Source organism: Dermacentor variabilis, chromosome 3 (genome assembly GCF_050947875.1).
Source record: "Dermacentor variabilis isolate Ectoservices chromosome 3, ASM5094787v1, whole genome shotgun sequence".
NCBI lineage: Eukaryota > Metazoa > Arthropoda > Arachnida > Ixodida > Ixodidae > Dermacentor > Dermacentor variabilis.
Window position 1 is genome coordinate 78,274,509 of NC_134570.1, and position 8,988 is coordinate 78,283,496.

The window sequence follows — 8,988 nt, forward strand, 5'->3', positions numbered from 1 at the left end:
AGCTAGAGCTAAAAAATATGTGAATGCCACGTAGCTGGACAGAACCAAAGTATGTTGCTTGCCGTCGCTTGGAGATACTCAAATTATTTTTTTTTCATAGCGCCTGATTAGATAATAGGTCTTAATTAATTAATCAAATTAGATGAAGAGTGTGAACGAGAAAATTCTAGAGCTACGTGAGAAACTCACGGCACAGTTTTCTGTTACTCAATACGGGCTACATAAAAGTGTTTTTCCGAGCGTGAAAGAAGCCTGCAAATGCACGCCAAATTGCTGCGCTTCTGGCCGCTCGAGGCACTTTGCTTGCAATCGTGGGTTCCTTTCACGCTCGGAAAAACACTCTTACGTATAGTAAGTATAGTAACCATGAACTCCTACGTAGCACGTATTGAGAAACAGAAAGCCGTATCGGGAGTTTTTCATGTTGCGCTACAATTTTCTCATTGACACTTTTCCTCTAAGTATAATATTTTAGAAGTTGATTAATTAAATTAGACTACTTACCTAATTAGGCGGAATGCAAGAATAATCTGAATATCTCCAAGCTGCAGCAAACAACATTACCTTGGTTCTGTCGAGTTATGCGGCATCTGCCTATCTTTAAATCTTGGTGCAGGACAGTTGGGACACCTTGTATGTGTTTCAGGGCATAGTCTATAAAACAAAGGGGGAAAACATATTGCAATCTACGCGCCCATAACGCTTTGATGCATCATGGATCTGACGTGGATCTGAAAACTATTGACTTTTCGGCCCCAAATTACGTTTACATTATTGGCTCCGAAATAACGTGTGGCTACAACGGCTCACTGTCCAAGCAAATACAGCAAGAGAAACGCTCACTACCCTGGTCGAAGGTGGCGGCAGAATCCTTGGTGTTATTCTGGAAACTCAGATTCTGCCATATATCGGGAAATTCGCCAATTCGACAACTCTTATTGGATCGCATCGAGTCTGCGCACTCTGTGATTGGCTCTTAACGCAAATACGACGGAATTCTACAACAGTGTGGAAGCTGAGTGTCTGTTCTTTCCTTTCAGCACACTATAGCGCTCCAGCGGACTTCTGCTTCCATACACTTCCCTGGCATGCAGGGATTCTAAGTGTTTGATTGACGTGAGCGGTTCTCGTCTAAGCTGACGAGATTGAGAGAGGGTAGAAATTCCTCGGGCGTCGAAATAACGGCGGGGGAATCGCAGCGGATACTTTATGTGTATACTTTCATTTCATCCGTAAGAGCTGCGCGCGAAAATGCCCCATCATTCCAATAAATGACGAACAAACGTTCACGAGAAGGCGAGCCCTTCTGTCTGTGCAACGTGAGCCGGTCATTTATGACAAAGGTCTGGCCTTCCTGTCACGTGGCAACACTCTTATTGAGTGAATGGTGCGCCAATCGTGTCGACTTGTGATCAAATGTACAGACACGGAATTGATATTGTTACAAGCACGGGGAAAAGGGGTTTATTTAGGCGTGCGAGAGCAGGAAGGGCAGGCTACGAACAACAGGAATGGCCGCTGCACAGTCTTCGTTTTTCCTCTTCCCTTCTCTTCTTCATCCCCGCTTCCCTTTTACGCGCTTGGACGTAACAATATAATGTTAGGAACTGTCGCGTACCGTTCGCATGTCTGCGCAACACCATCTAAACTATATATATAGGTGAGCGAAAAGACCTAAGGAGATCCGAGGGGCTCGATTTTTTGTTAGCCAGAAGCGTCGAGACAACAGTCAAGGCCAAGGCGACGCTGGTAGCATTCCCCGCACCTGCCGCGGTGTAGCCCAGTGGCTATGGCGTCCCGATATAAAGCTTGAGGTTGCAGGCTCGATCCCCGACGTGGCGGTCTCATTTCGACAGGTAAAAATGCAAAAACGCCTCTGTACTTAAGATTTCTGTGCACTTTAAAAGAACTTCAGATGGTAAAAATTAACGAGGAGTCCTCTACTGCGACATGCCTAATAATCATTAGCAGTTTTGCAACGTAAAATCCCAGACATTAAATAAGTTTTTTACAGTCCCAGGGCAAAACTTCTACACAGACAGGGCCGTACCAGGGAATTTTTTTCGGGGGTGGGGAAGGGGGGTTATACGTGGAACGGTGGTGGTTTTAAGAGATTTAAGGATTTAAGAGACTGGTTTATTTTCGTGCGGGAATCAAGCACATGGCTTACATATACGTATATATTGAAGCGTACTTTTAAATTTATCGTACCTAAATAAATGAAAAAAAAAATGGTGCGCTAAATTTAAAATTTGCTTGATACAAGGAATAAATGTTTAAATTACAATACCACTGAAGCAGGAGACACCGCCGCCTGTGTTTCATGAGCCAAAGTTAACTGATTTGCCATGCCCTTACCATGCACCGTGCTTATAGACTGGAAGCTCTGAGCAAAATAGTTTTCCACAGTCACCGAAATGTGCTTTTCGTTGTAGTTGCGAACGAAGTTGCAATTTTTATGTAGAATAATGCATGTAATTCTCGCGAATGGTGATGGTGGTTTAAGTACATTGCGTTTGAACTTTGTTGGGCGTGCAGACGTATTTGTGCCTATATGTTATTGCTTTCCAAGGTTCTCTGACAATATTCCGATCCCTGTCTATCGACGGCTTCTGACATAACGACACAATGTAAACGCGATACAAGAAAGACATGAATGTTTGGAAGCAAACAAACAAGTAGCCAGACGTTCAGATCTTTTTGTTACATTTCGCACATTCTTCTTGGTGAGAAATTTCCGCGGAATCATGTATTTCACAGAATTGTGACTATTCACTTATATTTTAGCACAAAGTCACAAGAGATATTAGTGATCAATAACGTCAGATAAATAGCCTAGGCCTGTTTATTGATAAAAACACAATTTTCTCCTTTTCTGTTCTCACCACACTGCAATGCAAAAACATAATTGCAGAGGAGCTGCAAGACTTGCCGATTCGTTCTTAAAATACCTCCTATGAGCAGTAGCAAGTCATAGCTCATGTGAACCACTGATTTTGTTCAAAAAGCTACAGCACCAACGATTTTAGGCGGGGGGGACGGGAGTCAGGGTCCCCTAAACTCCTTCCCACTTACAGCCCTAACACATATATCCAAGAAAGTGACCAATAAAAAAATCGAGGTAGTTTAATTCGTAAAGCACCACACACATGATGGACAAGATGGGAGTTCACTGCCCACCTTCGGCAACTTATCTTTTTGTCCACGTTCATTAATGTATATCTGATCATTTTTACATATCAATTAAAACAAAACAATTAACTTTCCCCATGCTATCTGTGGCTTCATATTCTGTCATCTTGACTCGGTGGCATTGGTTTGTGGCATTCGCTATGAGAGAGCCAAAGAGGATCTTGAGAGCGCAATTACTACCCCACGTCACAAGCGCGAAGCGGGCAGAGGAAACAACTTTTTATCGCTCCGCTGAGCCAGTGAAAGGAATGCGCCGAGCTAACAAGGACAGCGACAATGCCTACTCCATTGAAGCTCGGGCTACTGGGCTGATAAGGCTCAAAATGTTGCTCCTCTGCGATTTTTTTTTTCTGAATCAGGAGCTGCAGTACGATTACCCCGTCTCTTTTAATGCGCCGGAAAGCAAAGTGAATGCGCAACCCGAGTTTTACACAAGCACCTTGCTGCCCTTGCTGTCATTTGCATTGCAGCGCTACCACTTTCACATAACGTCAGACAAACTCACTCAGGAGTGCTCCACACAAAATAGTTTACCGAATTCAGACTGCCATTTTCTCTTTCTGTTTGACTGTGCAAAGTTGTTTCGCAAGATTTTAACTTAAAAAAAGAATAGCAGACCTAACGCAGATTTCGGCGTCTGTGTGAAGCGCATTTTTCGTGAAAATTAAGCGCAATAAAAGCGTTCATCTTCTGCAACGCCTTAGCAGCGTAGCGCTCATACGCGCCTGCCGAGCAACTCATGCAAGGCGTGCCCTCGACAGGCATCATACATCGTTTTCGTCCCCGTGACGTCACTGCGTGTGCATCCGACACTGTGCATCCCCCTGATTCCGTGTGTTCATTTCGACATATATGCCGATAGCTATAGCTTGTAAGGGGCGTAGTTTACAAACACAACAACTTGCGTGTGAATAAAGTTTTGACATTTTGTGGTACACGAATATAAACATTGCGCTATATTTCGCGTTGCCTAGGGATCAAAGAAAACAATGCTGCACGCGTCATTATTAGTTGGAAGAGTTTAAATAGCCACTTCACGAAAGCTTCGCTTTACAATGCAACAGTGGCGTCGGATCTGCATAAATTTCATTTTTCTTGCGCGCTGAATAATAGACTGCAATTTCAGTGGGCTAAGAAAAAAAAAACGCATGTACCCGTGCTACACCTTACGGCGCGCCGGAATCCAAGGCCCCGAGGCTAAACCGAGACTGCTGGTTCGTGGGCCTTCACGTCAAACTCGCCATGCCTATTATGACCACGGCCTGAGCATATTGTCATGACGTATACGGTATGTGCAAACTTACGAGCTACAGTTCTTGAATGAAAGTCACCTCTAATGATGTGTTAGAATCTACGTTTTCTTTTTTTCATGCTATTAAAAGGACAACAAAGAGAAAAAACTAATTTGAGCTGTATTGGTAAATTACCCGTCTCCAAGACCAAAACTCATTGCATGAGGACAGGCTTGGCAGGTCAGGAATGGCGCAAGCACAAAAGACTGGTGACGACTTCCCTTTGAAGTTCCGGCACTGGCCCGCCATAGTTTTTAGACAGAATCTGCTTGGGCACAGTTAATTTCTTGCTGGCAAAGATGGGCTGAATTCTTACTCTAAAGGAGCCGAAGACTGAACTTCGCAATCCTGAATAACTTGCACTGAACCACAAAGGACACCTAATACGAAAAGAATACTTTGAAATGCCCGACGCCACACTGACGTCCCGGCACTGGGATTTCGGCGCGAGATTCAGTGAACGTAAGTTTGACCTTCATTTTGTCTTCTACTAATGAAGCAGTCACCATGAAATTAACGAAAACAGAGCTTCGGGAGAATACTCTCATTTCAGTCTAAACTGACTTGAGTGGTTCTCTTTGGCGCTCCTTTAAGTAGAGACACCAACAGTATCAAATAAATAAATAAATAACATCAGTCGCGCAAGTTTTCGCATTCGGCTTGCATCGAAATGAGACGTCCAGGAGCGGGAATGTTAGCCATGACTTCTCGTTCATCTGCGAGACGGCTCAGCGAGCGCAGGGTCTGCCGCAGATGGTCGCTGCCTCCACCATAGCGGCCGCCTCAGATGGCAGCTATATACAATCTACTCACCTTGCGACGCCATGTGGAAAACTTCGCCGGCAGAAGTTTTTTTTTTTGAAAACAATTTTAGTCAGTTTCATATTCAAAGCTCTGTCTTATTTAAAGCACCCTATGTCTCTATGTCTCTTTAAGAGGAAGCTCTACCTCGGGCCCCGACTCCGATGCCGCCGGCCTATTCATATATATGAACGTAGAAACGCTTTTCGGAGACAACCACTGGGCCTATTTTATTTGAATGTGTTGCATTGGAGAGAGAATCTAAAATTCTAGTGCCAGTTGGATGCTGAGTTCTCATCTATGCTTAGAATTTTTTCAAAATCAGCTTTAGAATATGGGCTAGAATGAAAAAGATGGAAGCACGAAGCTTACAAATTTCTAGCTCTGCCCTAAGAAAGACATAGCAATTCTGTAAAGTCCATTCGTTAGAGCATGTAAAGCGAACTATGATTTATGAATTGAACTGGCCACCCTGTATACGCAATGCCTCATGACCTCGAGCGTACCGGGATCTTGGAAGAACGCTAACATAATCCTAATCCACAAGAAAGGGGACGCCAAAGACTATAGACAGATCAGCTTACTGTCAGTTCCCTACAAAGTATTTACTAAGGTAATCGCAAATAGAATCAGGAACACCTTAGACTTCTGTCAACCAAAGGACCAGGTAGGATTCCGTAAAGGCTACTCAACAGTAGACCATATTCACACTATCAATCAGGTGATAGAGAAATGTGCGGAATATAACCAACCATTATATATAGCTTTCATTGGTTACGAGAAAGCGTTTGATTCAGTCCAAGCCTCAGCAGTCATGGAGGCATTAAGGAATCAGGCTGTAGACGAGCCGTATGTAAAAATACTGAAAGATATATATAGCGGCTCCACAGCCACCGTAGTCCTCCATAAAGAAAGGAACAAAAGCCCAGTAAAGAAAGGCGTCAGGCAGGGAGATATCTCCAATGCTATTCACAGCGTGTTTACAGGAGGTATTCAGAGACCTGGATTGGGAAGAATTGGGGATAAGAGTTAATGGAGAATACCTTAGTAACTTGCGACTCGCTGATGATATTGCCTTGCTTAGTAAATCAGTGGACCAACTGCAATGCATGCTCACTGACCTAGAAAGGCAAAGCAGAAGGGTGGGTCTAAAAATTAATCTGCAGAAAACTAAAGTAATGTTTAACAGTCTCGGAAGAGAACAGCAGTTTACGATAGGTAGCGAGGCACTGGAAGTGGTAAGGGAATACATCTACTTAGGGCAGGTAGTGACGGCGGATCCGGATCATGAGACGGAAATAATCAGAAGAATAAGAATGGGCTGGGGTGCGTTTGGCAGGCATTATCAAATCATGAACAGCAGGTTGCCATTATCCCTCAAGAGAAAAGTGTATAATAGCTGCGTCTTACCAATGCTCACCTACAGGGCAGATACCTGGAGGCTTACGAAAAGGGTTCTACTTAAATTGAGGACGACGCAACGAGCTATGGAAAGAAGAATGATGGGTGTAACGTTAAGGGATAGGAAAAGAGCAGATTGGGTGAGGGAACAAACGCGAGTTAATGACATCGTAGTTGAAGTCAAGAAAAAAATTACCGACGATTACGTTACTTCCTAATGCGAAATTTGAGCGCAGCAAATAAGCTGTTTCACCTTTTCGATAGATTGAGGCAAAGAAATCGAGCAGCACATGTATGCGCTATCACAGAATTTTTTTTTTATATTTCCCGTACTCCTGGATCATCTCGACGGCGGCGACGGTAAGCTTCTGCTTCGGCGGCACGCACCTCTGGATTCTGACGGCGACGGCGCTGGGCCTCTGCTCTGGCAGCTCGTTTAGCAGCAGCAGCAGCAGCAGCAGACGGAGGACTTCCATCGGTCGTCTCGCTCATGGCTCAGAGAGAACTGGCAGATAATTTCGCAGTGGCGAACGGCAGCGGCAATTTCGGCTCGGGCGGTGCACATATACAGATCCGCCGCCACCCATCTGGCTCTCTGATTGCCACCGCACAGGGCGAACGGCAGCGGCAATTTCGGCTCGGGCGGTGCACATATACAGATCCGCCGCCACCGATCTGGCTCTCTGATTGCCACCGCACAGGGGTTGCATTGGAGGAGGAGCGAAGAAAGGAATTAAGTTCGAGCCGGCGCTTTGACAACCGGAGACTCGCAGGAAGAGGGGGGAGGGGGGCGGCGTGTACACACAGCGGCAAACGATGGGGGCAGAAGCGCGCGCAGCAAGCGGACAACACGATAAAGGGAGGAGGGAAGAGATAGCAGCGACTGACTGATGCCGCTGACGCCGATAGTGAGTCAACCCCAGCTGCGGAGTTGGTTTCAGGGACAACGCCGCCGATGCCGACACAAACAATATGATACCCTCGCTTCCGCAGCGCTAAGAACCAGGTCCAGCCGTGGGAAGGTGGTCACGTATTCGTCGACGTGCCGGGGCCTAGGTGAAATAACCGGCGCGTCGGCAACTGAAGAGCACCCTATCCGCCACACAAGAACAGGGGGGGGGACCCTTTCCTCCTCTTTCTGCATGGCGGCGACGGTGTTCTATGCAGTCACGTTATCTTGACTCTCTAGCGGCGTCAGCGGCATCCAGCGGTATCAGTCGGTCGCTGCTAGCGCTGGGAGGATGAAAGGGGGGCGGAGCTGGTTACGAGGCCGACGACAACGCCGACGACGACGCGAAACCCAGGAACGGACGCCAAAGAGCTGCGCTCTAAAAGAAATTGGCACGGGCAGGACATGTAATGAGGAGGGAAGCTAACCGATGGTCATTAAGGGTTACGGACTGGATTCCAAGGGAAGGGAAGCGTAGCAGGGGGCGGCAGAAAGTTAGGTGGGCGGATGACATTAAGACGTTTGCAGGGACGACATGGCCACAATTAGTACATGACTGGGGTTGTTGGAGAAGTATGAGAGAGGCTTTTGCCCCGCAATGGGCGTAACCAGGCTGATGATGATGATGATTTATGAATTTACTTCTTACGTGAATTTGTTACATTGTTTGCAAGGGTTTTGCAAAAGTCCTACTCACATATTAGTGGTCTATATGAGAGCCATAAACGACGCATCAATTTTGTCCGTTTCATATGAACTCTTAGATACAATTTACAGAATTTCGATATCTTATTCATGGCTGAGTTACAGAGCTGTAAACTTTAGTTTTGTTTTCTGAAAATTTGCGAATTTCAATATTTTTTATAAAAGTATTCACAGTCTAAATCCGAAATACGCTATCAAATGTCGCTAGATTTTAACCGTTTCTTTTAAATGCGACAAATCACAAGATTTCGTGCTGGGGTCGCTGTTAAAAATAATTTCCCCTCTCCCGTGCATATAGATGAGACAACCCGAGCGGAGTTGCCGTAAATTTGCTGTGGAGTCAAGAGGTCTCAACAGCAGCCAGAAAACGTCCAACATTATGACCAACAGCAACTGCCACTATAATCTATATGGCGGCATTGTGTTGCTCTGACGGCCTGTTGATGTCTCAACCCAATTGTTGTGAAAGCTTTAGAAAGCAGAATGCATACATGCTTTCTATTGAAGTGGTACTAATATAGTGCCCCTTCAAATATATCAACTAATATCTTTTTTTCTCATCCTGCTGGTTGTGTAGCGATGTATGAACTTAGTTTTGTGACCCGCAAGAACGCATCCTTACGACGGGACCATCGTGGAGAGGCTGTA